Source organism: Protopterus annectens, chromosome 2.part1 (genome assembly GCF_019279795.1).
Source record: "Protopterus annectens isolate FY-2018-M chromosome 2.part1, PAN1.0, whole genome shotgun sequence".
Lineage (NCBI taxonomy): Eukaryota > Metazoa > Chordata > Ceratodontiformes > Protopteridae > Protopterus > Protopterus annectens.
Window position 1 is genome coordinate 9,156,088 of NC_056729.1, and position 12,096 is coordinate 9,168,183.

The 12,096-nt window shown below is 38.4% G+C and overlaps 1 protein-coding gene across 4 annotated transcripts in view; it reads right to left on the reverse strand.

Moving 5' to 3' along the window:
- The window catches only part of CTNNA2 (catenin alpha 2), a 3,890,250-nt gene that overhangs the window by 450,755 nt on the left and 3,427,399 nt on the right, over positions 1-12,096 (reverse strand). The window lies entirely within an intron of this gene.

Below are 12,096 nucleotides of genomic sequence, written 5' to 3' on the forward strand. Positions count from 1 at the left end.
TTGGCAAAGGCAGAAATGCTAAAGTAATTGTTGGAACTTCATCAACAAAGGTAGGAATGCTATAGTCATGCGCCATCATTGTCAAAATTGTCACTTTAAGAAATATTATGATGAAAGTTATGATGCAACTGAGCAGTTCATGAGCACTGTAATACTTTTGTAATATTTTGTAAGAAACACCTTTTATTAATGCAAGAAATATATCAAGCAACTGTACAATGCAAATAAATTCAACTTCTGTTGCCCAAATTCAATATCTCTTGAAGTATTTGCACTTTGCAAATGAGTACATGCAATGCAATGAAATGTCCCCAAAATGGCAGTACCTTGCTCGGCAACTCTTTACAGTACAAGAAGCACTCTGTAATGGCAGCACTTTGCAAATATACACATCAAGTACAAGAACCTTTCTTCAGATAACCATGCTTTGACTGGGTTTCACAAAATAGCTGCACTTTGCACAGTGAACTCTTTGAAATACATGCACAGTAATAAGCACACACTGTAAGCACTTTTATACACTCTGAGATACTTTGAATAACTTTAATTATGTCCTTGATACACTACACAGTCAAATTTATGCCCAAATACAGCACTTTGGCCAAACACAAGTAGTTGTATTTTTGCTTACTCTGATCTTTTCCCTTTCTTATTATATACTCTTTTGTTCATTTAAACCCTTTTTTATGCCCAACGTACTTTTGTCATGCTCATTTTACTCTAAACATGCCCAATTCTGCCTTAAACACACTTGTTCTGTCTTAAACATACTCATTTTGTCTTTAAAATGCTCTTTTTGTTCTTTAAAATCAATTGCCTTGTCAAATACTTTTATCTTAAACATTTTCTTTAGTTACCAAACGTTTTGTACTTTCCACTTGCCTGATAATGCAGTCTGTGCCTTTGTAATGCCCTTTCTTGCCTCTTTGCATCAAGTAAATAATTCATATTATTTTTCATTACCTTTGAATCTCTCTGATTGTGCTTGTACTGTTTTCTCTCGGTTTTACCTTCGCTGTTGTCTTTACATCTCATAGTTCCAAATGTTCTTCTCTTTTCCATCCCAGTTCTGACACCATGTTGCTTTTGTGTTGGTAAACAAATAAATGAGTCTTTGTGGGTTCTGTTTAAGCAGCTTTATTCTATACAAACACATTACTGCAGAGTCTACTGACTATGACTAAGTAACTTATATACAAACTAACTGCTGCAATCATACATGCTCACTCACTGGCTGCTTCTACAAAATGGCACTATACATTACAAGTATCTGGAATTTATACATGCATGCACACCCTTGCATGTTTCTTAAAGACATAGCATACACGTTACCCTCTGATCTACAAGTATGTTCCTGTCCAGATCATGCAATTTGTCATGAGATTATTTAGCATGCAAAAATCACAGATAATATAAAGACATGCATTATACAATACTAAGTACACATAAATATACAATCAAGTACATGTTGCTGTGTATCTCACACTAGGCTTAGAAAGTCATCCATATCTTGTGGCATACAATTAGGAATCAGATTTATTAACTGGGATGGTCTCTGCAAAATGGTTGACCTGTGGAATGTTCGAATTACATTCTGTAACAGAATAAGACTTTTGAACACATTCTGATCTGGAAGAGATGGCTGACTCATTCTTTGATTTAGAGTTTGCATCACAGATACAATGTTGCGATTGCAATGATGATTATTCTAGTACAGGAAGATTTCTCCGATTCCTCCTATACTCCACATCCTCGGAGCTTACCAAATAGGATCTTGGCTTGGCACAGATGCCTGTAATCTGTCCTATTTGATCAAAACCTTTCATTGTCTGAATTTGTACCATCTCTCCTTCCCTGCATGAATGAAGTCATCTTCTCAATGTGTCGTAACTAGATTTCTGGATATTAAGCTTCTTCAGCCTTGATGGTTTTATTGTTCTTAGAGTTAGTCTGTAACAAACTTGATGAAATAGGTAGCATAGGTCTCGTTTGGAAAGTAGTCTTTGAGCAGGTGAACCAAGAATAACATCACGGGTTATGTTTCTGAGATTAAGCAAATTCAAGAATACATTGGTATTGTCACACTTTGACTTTTCAAGAAATTGCTTTGAACTCTGTACTGCTCATTCAGCTAGACCATTGAATTGAGGATATTCAGGACTAGTAGTGACATGTACAATGTCCCATTATCTTGCAAATTTCTGAAACAACTGGCTAGTAAATTGAGTACCATCGTCAGAATAAAGTTTGTGTGGACTACCATGAAGTATGAAATTACATTTTAACTTAGTGATAAAAGCTGTGGATGTTTGGTAGCAGATCAATCTCAAATCAATTCAAGTAAGAGTCTACCAAAACAAATAGTGATGATTGTTCCACTCAAAGATATCACTTGCTACAGTGAACCAAGGTAGTTCAGGTATTGTATTTAGCTGAAACGGTTCTCTTTGGAAATTCGTTCTGGTACTATTACATACTGAACAAGAAGAAAGAACTCTATCAATGTCTTTTGATAATGAAGGCCAAAATAGTAGTTCTCTTGCCCTTCTCTTATTGGATAATAAACCTGGGTGACCACAATGCAAAATTTATATATTCTTGCTGAAAGGAAGCAGGAACAACAATTTTAGGACCTTTGAAAATAATGCCATCTTCCATCAACAGTTCATCTCTGTAAGGAAAATACGATTACACCTCAGGTGATAAACTAAATAGCTTTGACAGCCATCTGACACTGATGTAGTGATTAAGCTTTTGTGAAATTGGATCGGTCATAGTGTGATCTCAAAACTCATCAAGTCTACTGGTGGAAAAGTTATGCACTGACATTACATCAAAGTCAAAAGTTTCAGCATCAAGCTGTTCTGTTGTACTTCTAGGCGATCTGGATAAGTTATTAGCCAGATAGAGCAATTTACCTTTAGTGTAGACCATTTTGAAATTACCATAAAAATAATTGTGAAACTTAGAACATGCGAAAACTATTGCCAAAAACTCTTTCTTAATTTGAGCATAATGCATCGCAGTTTGAGTAAGTGTCCCAGATGCATAGGCTACTGGTCTGCCCTCTTGAAGAATAACTGCACCAAGACCAAAATTTGAAGCATCACATGAAAGAACAACTGGTTTATTCATGTCATAGTATCTTAAATTTAGTTGGGGTGGCAATTTTCTGCTTATGGTCATCAAACTCCTTCTGGTGATGTTCCAACCATGGCCATACAACATTTTTGTGTGTTAGCACTCTCAAAGGTGCTGTCAACTCACTGAAGTATGGTATAAATTTGCCTAAATAATGGACCAGGCCCAGAAAACACTGTAAGCCTTGCACATTATCTGGTACTGACATCTCTAAAATAGCTGTCTGTTTGGTTGGGTCAGCTCTTAAACCTATACTTGCAAACAAATGTCCTACATAGGTCACTTTTAGAAGTCTGAATTTGCACTTCAGAGAAATGAGCAGTCAGCTCTTAAACCTATACTTGTAAACAAATGTCCTACATAGGGCATTTTTAGAAGTCTGAATTTGCACTTCAGAGAATTGATCTTCAAGTTTACTTCACATGTTCTGTCTAGGACTTTCTTGAGATTGCAGTCATGCTCTGCTTCGCCTCCAACTAATAGATCATCTATTATTATGCCACAAGGATAATGAGAAAAAAATTATTCCATTACACACTGAAAGACTTCACTTGCAGAATTTATTCCAAATGACATCCTTAGGAATCTGTATCTGTCAAACAGAGTGCCAAAAGTAGTTATAAATGAGGATTTATGAGCAAGCATCACTTGCCAAAATGAACTCTTTGCATCCAAAACAGAAAATACAGTGGCATTCGATATTAGAGCTGCAACGTCCTCAACTGTGCGCATTGGATGACATGGCCGTTTTAATGCTTTCTTTAATTCGCTAGGATAAATGCAGTAGTTTGGTAGCAGAGCGTAGGGAAGAGATGTTTTTATATGGGGTAATGAGGGAACAGAGTACAGTGGTATTAGTGGGCTGATGAAAGATTTTGTGGGTAATGGTCAGTTGCAGAAGTCGTATATGATTTTGTAGTTCTAGCCAGCCTAGCTGTTTGAGATTAGAGCAATGGTGGGTACGAACTGGGGCTCCTGTTGCAAATCTGGCTATGTTATGGTAAGCTGTTGCTAGTTTGTTGAGGTTACATTTAGTTAGGTTTGTATGGATTGGAGAGACATAAAATAGGGTAGAGAGTAGGTGGGTTTGTGCTAAAGTACTTCTGGCTAAGGGAGTGAGGAAGGGTTTAAGTCTGTAGAGAGATCCAAGTTTTCTATTGATTGATTTGATAGTTAAGTTAATATGGGAATCAAAGTTAAGGTTGTGGTCTATTGTGACACCAAGAAGTTTGGTTGTGGGATCAGGAGATATTATGGTGCCATTGTTAGAGGATATATTGAAGGAGAGAGAGGAAGACTTATGTGATGGAGTGAATAGTAATAGTTTTGTCTTTTTTGGATTCAGTAAGAGGCAATGTTGTTGGAACCAGTTTTCGGCTGCTGTGAAAGCTTTTTGAGTGATACTTTGAAAGTCATTTATGGAAGAAGCTAAGCATATGAGTGTTGAATCATCGGCATATTGAATACAGATTGATTGAGGAAGGGACTTATTTAGGTTGTTTATGAAAATAGAAAAGAGGAGAGGTCCTAGTATTGAGCCTTGTGGTACACCTATTTTGATAGGAAGAAGAGATGATAAGTGATTTTCCCATAAGACTGCTTGTTGTCTATTATTTAAGTAGGAATACAACCACTGGATAGCCTGAGAGTCCAAAGCAAGAGATTTCAAGATGCTAATTAAGAGAGTGTGGTTGACCATATCAAAGGCTTTAGAGAGGTCTAAGAATAGAGCAGAGGACAGTAAGTTGTTATTCCGATTTCTATTAATACGGTCAGTGAAAGACAAGAGTGCAGTAGTAGTACTGTGATAAGGTCTAAAACCATGTTGACTGTCTGCTAGGAGATTGTTTTGGAGGAGGTGATTAAGTAATTGCCTATGTATACATCTTTCCATGATTTTTGCTAAAGGGGAAAGTAAGGCTATGAGACGGAAGTTAGAGAGGTCATTTAAGTTACCACCCTTATGTAATGGGCTAATATGAGAGACTTTCCAAAGGACTGGGATACAGCCTTCTGTTATGGCACGATTGATTAAAATAGAGACAGGGAAGGCCAGTGGTTTGGCTGCAATCTGTAGGTATTCAGCTGGAAAGAGGTCAGCTGAAGGGGTACAAGGTTTTAGCTTGGTAAGTAATTTATGAATGAGATCTGTTGAGACTGACTGTAGTTTAAATGTGGGGGGATTATTGTTTAGGGAGTTGGGTGCTTGCGTGGATGGTGGGGATAGGGATGAAGCTAGGGAAGTAACAGTATCTTTGAAAAATGAGTTAAATACATCAGCAATTTGAATTGGGGAAGGCTGAGTGAGGTTTGAGGGTGTAGGTGTTTTGGAGTTACCTGGGTGCAGTAATTTGTTGATACCTCTCCAGAATTTTTGGGGGTTTTGATGTTGTGCGTATTGGACTTTTGAGTAGTAATTTCTTTTAATACCACATACCAGTCTGTCCTTTATCAGCTCATCTTTCAAATCGCCAAACCAACATATTTAGCTTTGTTTCTCAAGTCAGTTATACAAGCTGCAAATGTTTCCCCTGGTTTCTGATTTCTTGTGTAAAATAAATGCCTGTCTAATGTAATGTTTGTCTGGGGGGTTGTACATCTCTCTGAACTTACGCTTCAAACACTCGGGGGAGTCTTCCCTTGATTCAGCTTGCACAACTACATGGCGGTCTGCATCTTCACGTTCATACACTGCTGGTGCATATATAAATGAATGTTCCCTTTCTGTGGCCTCAGATCCTGCTAGATCTAGCAAAATAAATGCCTTGGCACATGCCTCTTTATCTGCATAAGCTGCGTGTATGAAAATATCATAAGCTTGCTCAAATATTCTCCAGTTCTCTGCAATACTCTGATCAAACACAAGTGGTTGAAGTTTTCTAAATCCATCTGCCATATTAAGGCATACCAGCGAAGGGTCTTGTAAATACACACACACACACACACACACACACACACACACACACACACACACACACACATACACACACACACACAAACACACACACACACACACACACACACACACACACACATACACACCCATTAGTAATTGGCATAAACACAATTTGTTTAATGCTTTTGTGCTCTGTACTTATACTTTCTCTCTCTGAGCTTTTCGGAATTGTGAGAATTGCTTTTCAAACTTTTCGATGCTTTGTGGAATACTTTCTCAGACTATGATTTATAAAATTTTCAATTGGTAAAGTCAGAAATGCTAAAGTCATTTATTTTCGAAATTGGTAAAGGCAAAAATGCTAAAGTCATTTATAATTACCCGCTATGCTTGCGGAATTGGCAAAGGCAGAAATGCTAAAGTAATTGTTGGAACTTCATCAACAAAGGTAGGAATGCTATAGTCATGCGCCATCATTGTCAAAATTGTCACTTTAAGAAATATTATGATGAAAGTTATGATGCAACTGAGCAGTTCATGAGCACTGTAATACTTTTGTAATATTTTGTAAGAAACACCTTTTATCAATGCAAGAAATATATCAAGCAACTGTACAATGCAAATAAATTCAACTTCTGTTGCCCAAATTCAATATCTCTTGAAGTATTTGCACTTTGCAAATGAGTACATGCAATGCAATGAAATGTCCCCAAAATGGCAGTACCTTGCTCGGCAACTCTTTACAGTACAAGAAGCACTCTGTAATGGCAGCACTTTGCAAATATACACATCAAGTACAAGAACCTTTCTTCAGATAACCATGCTTTGACTGGGTTTCACAAAATAGCTGCACTTTGCACAGTGAACTCTTTGAAATACATGCACAGTAATAAGCACACACTGTAAGCACTTTTATACACTCTGAGATACTTTGAATAACTTTAATTATGTCCTTGATACACTACACAGTCAAATTTATGCCCAAATACAGCACTTTGGCCAAACACAAGTAGTTGTATTTTTGCTTACTCTGATCTTTTCCCTTTCTTATTATATACTCTTTTGTTCATTTAAACCCTTTTTATGCCCAACGTACTTTTGTCATGCTCATTTTACTCTAAACATGCCCAATTCTGCCTTAAACACACTTGTTCTGTCTTAAACATACTCATTTTGTCTTTAAAATGCTCTTTTGTTCTTTAAAATCAATTGCCTTGTCAAATACTTTTATCTTAAACATTTTCTTTAGTTACCAAACGTTTTGTACTTTCCACTTGCCTGATAATGCAGTCTGTGCCTTTGTAATGCCCTTTCTTGCCTCTTTGCATCAAGTAAATAATTCATATTATTTTTCATTACCTTTGAATCTCTCTGATTGTGCTTGTACTGTTTTCTCTCGGTTTTACCTTCGCTGTTGTCTTTACATCTCATAGTTCCAAATGTTCTTCTCTTTTCCATCCCAGTTCTGACACCATGTTGCTTTTGTGTTGGTAAACAAATAAATGAGTCTTTGTGGGTTCTGTTTAAGCAGCTTTATTCTATACAAACACATTACTGCAGAGACTACTGACTATGACTAAGTAACTTATATACAAACTAACTGCTGCAATCATACATGCTCACTCACTGGCTGCTTCTACAAAATGGCACTATACATTACAAGTATCTGGAATTTATACATGCATGCACACCCTTGCATGTTTCTTAAAGACATAGCATACACGTTACCCTCTGATCTACAAGTATGTTCCTGTCCAGATGTTTGACACAACTTGAATACCTACAATGCTTTCTTGCTAAGAGAAATTAATGGACTAAATCATAAAACTATGTAGGCAGCCTCAAAAACCTTGTCCCTCTTTTCTATATTCTGCAGCCCAAACTGCAGAATCCTATATAAATGCATTCTACGGACATCTCCAGGAATGCATGGATCATACTATCCCCAAACAAAACCAAGACCCAATCATCCAAAGGCAGGCGTCCAGTCTGGTGGACCCCTGCCATAAATAAACTGTACAACAGAAGGAGGAAGCTACTACATGATAGAGCAAAATCCCTAATAGGGAAGGCATCTCTGATCAGTACTAGCTAAAAATTATGATCCCTCATAAAATCCTCCAAGGCCAGCTTCGAGAGAAAAATTGCACAGGACACCAAAGACAATCATAAGGCTTTTTTCAGTTATGTTAGAAACCTGGGATACAACTCCCAGACTTGTTCTGAGTTGATTCTAAATGGCAAAAAATACAATGAACCCACAGACATCGCCAATATCCTGGCAGACAGGTTCAGTGCAAACTTCTCCACCCCCCCCCCCAAAAGAGCAAGTATCTATCCCGGCAGAGGGCTCTCTCCCAAACATCTCAGATGCTCAGGTGAAGGATGCCCTCTCCAAAGCAAAAAACACTGCTTCCATGGGACCAGATGGCATCCCAGGTTGCGTCCTACACGAACTACAAGAGGAACTAATCCCTCAAATAAAACAGCTATACAATCTCAGCCTCACTACAGGATATGTGCCCACAGAATGGCATACAGCAACAGTGGTCCCACTCCACAAAGGTGGAGCCTCTACGGACCCTGGAAACTATCACCCCATAAGCCTGACTAGCTTAGTCTGCAAGGCTATGGAGAGGATCATCATGGAGCTCATAAACAAAGACACTGGGGACCTACAGATACTAGATCCTACCCAGTTCGGCTTTGTCAAGGGCAGATCCTGCCTTTTGAACCTGGTTGACTTCTTTGAAACAGTCACCAAAGCCATAGATGAAGGGAAGGTAGTCCACACAGCCTATCTGGACCTTGCAAAGGCATTTGACACAATACCCCACTCGGGCATCATAGATAAGCTATCCAGCTTAAATATAAACCCCTATATGTCACAAGATGGGTCGCAAACTGGCTCAAAGACAGAACCCACAGAGTGAGAGTTGCTGGAGCCATGTTAGACTTGAAACCGGTCACAAGTGGCATCCCACAGGGTTCTGTCCTGGGACCACTCTTGTTCGGTATATACTTTTCCGAGGTACAGGCAAACGTGGGAGGACTATGCCTCACCAAGTTCGCAGACAACTGCAAACTGGGTGCCATAATCAACTCTCCAGCTGACACAAACATCCTTCAAAAAGGTCTCACAGAGACAGATAGCTGGTGCCAGCACCATGGTTTAAATCTAAATGCCAAAAAATGTATAGTCATACCCTTTGGCAAAAACAATGTGCCCACAAATTACCACATAGGCAGAAACCCATTAAGTACAGAGAAAGTTATTAGGGACCTGGGGACCCAAGTTGATAGCAATCTCTCCTTTGAAAACCACATTGCCAAAGTGGTTAGAAAGACCTTCTACATAGCCCACCTCATCACGAAGGATTTCACATCTAGATCAAGAGAGGTAATCGTGCCTTTATTCATCCCTCATCAGGCCCATCATAGAATACAATGCCCCTTTTGGGATGTACCTTACCCGACACCTGCAGCAATTAGAAAGACCCCAAAAGTATCTCACCAAGAAGATCAAGGGTCTCAAACAGATGCCATATGCTGCTCGGTTAAAAAAACTCCAGCTCTACTCAGTTGCATACCGCCTACTTCGAGGCGATCTATGCCTGACATACAAAGCTATGTCAAATCCAGAATTAATGGACATGCTCCACCTCAGTAAATCTAAATCCCTTAGAGCCACATGCTCGAGGGACTTGAACCTCAGCACAGAAATAAACAGAACTTGCTGGAGGGACAGGTTCATAACCCAGAGGCTCCCTTCGCTCTGGAATAGAATTCCAGTTCATGTGAGGCAGAGCACCTCACTGAATCTCTTCAAGAAGAATCTCGATAAGTGGATGGGGGATTGTAGGTTTGTCCCAGGGATTACTCCTGTGTCACTATTAGACAGAGGCACAGTAAACTAAATCTTAAAAAGGGCACAGTATACTCAAATCAAGGGGTGGCGTAAGCCATACAGAATCGGGCTAGGCTTATAATTGCCCCAGGGCAGATAGCCTAGTATGAACCTATGAACCTATATCATGCAGTCTACTAAGGGATGACCACTACCTCGAGTATAGAGCCTCCACAGACCCTATCCTGTCAGACCTACTGCACATTTTCAAGTTCATTGGGGCCATAAACAACTGCTCAAGAGATCTAAATCCTTCTGCTACATCAACTGAACATGGAGGGATAAATATGAATAACAGAGAATACCACTTCTTTAGAATCATTTTCATCTCCACATAAAGCAAAGTACTTATCTTCAATTGTTCAAATGCAATTTAGATAAATGGAAGGGTAACCACAAACTCATCCCTGGTTTAGCACCCTTGTCTGTCAAAGATAAGGTTAAATGTAAATGTTCTATCTGTTTCTACGTTATTCATACTTATTTAAATGCTAAAAACATCATGGGGATGTATGGCTAGGCTAGTGAAGATCCTCTTCAATCAATAGCCTAGTAAGCATCTGTGAGCCTATCACAAATCTCCATTTACTCAGATATCATTGTAATCATGACACCATGATTTTCACTGAGTCACAGTGACTGCAGAGTTAGCAGTGCATGGGGGATACAAATGGCTCTAGCATCAACTCAATTAGTATATTCAGGTTATTTGGGTAATACGTTATTTTGTCATGGAAATTTGAACTTACTGCACCTAGCTAATCAGAGTACATTTCAGTGATTATACTTTGATAATTCATATTGCAACCCTCCACAGACTTCATTTTTAATGTTATAATTTCTTGTAACTATATTTCATCATATCTGACTCCTTTCCTTTTGTTTCCTAAAGATTGTTCTCTAACCAGCATAGTTTTAATAACTTAAGTATATATTTTTAGAAGTCTTATTAAATCTTAAAACTTTCAAAAATAATCAGTATATAACATCCTAAGGCATGGAGTAAAATTCAGTCTCATCCACAATGCATATAAGGTATACTCTGGATGATGACTCACAAATCGAGATGGCATATGAGAAATTAAGAACAACACAGATTATAGTCAATGTGCAGCACATGATGAAATGAACGAGACACTGCAGACCACTGCTATGCACCATTCACTCCCACAGTGTATACACAGATACATACTTGGAGACAGTAGGAGAGGCACAGTATAAAGAGGTGCAACAGTACACACTCTATAATTCAGAAGTAGGGCATAGGGTACTTGAGGGGGGGTCATACAGCACAGCAATGCAAAACTGTGCAGCTTGTACTGTAAAAGTAAATAAATGCAGCCCTGTTCATTCTGCACTGTAAACCATAGAAATGTAGCAACATGTACCCTGCACTGTAATAGCACACTGTATAGGCAGAATTACACTGTATGAGTGTAGCAATACAGCGCTGTGAGCTGTACACTGCAACAGAACAGCAATGCACCAATGTGCACCATATGTTGCAAGAGTACAGCAATGCAGCACAGTGCACCCTACATTGCAATAGCGCATGAACTACTTAGAAGATCAGTGACAGTAAAACGGTATACAGCAGTCCAGCATTGTATATGTAACAGCAGAAAAACTTGCAAGGAGATTGGCACAAGTGCACCATGGCAAAATACAGTGTACAACTAAAATGCATAGGGAATATGATAGTGCCATAGCTTTTCACTTGTAAAATGAAGATAATGTACTGCATTATTAACTTCAGTGTATGGTCCATCATTTGGACAACATTGCAACATTGTGATGATTTCACATGAAAGATACAAAACTTGACTCACAGTTAACCTATTTTGAGCAAAAATATGTGGGTACTGGAATTATGCAAAAGATCTGTACATTTTTATTGTGAAGTCGAAGGAATATTGTTTCCCAGAAGAGCTGAAAGACAAGACTAAAATAACACATATGAGTGTTGAGAGAACATGTGTTGTACATCTGGAATGAGATTTGCAGATGGGATACTGAAAATATGCAGGCAAAGTGATAAATGAAATTTATATGGAATAAATTTTATAATAGAAGTCTGACAAACTAGAGACCATTAATAATGCTGAATGCAGTCATCAAATGGTTAACTGCATGTTATTAATATGAGTGATAT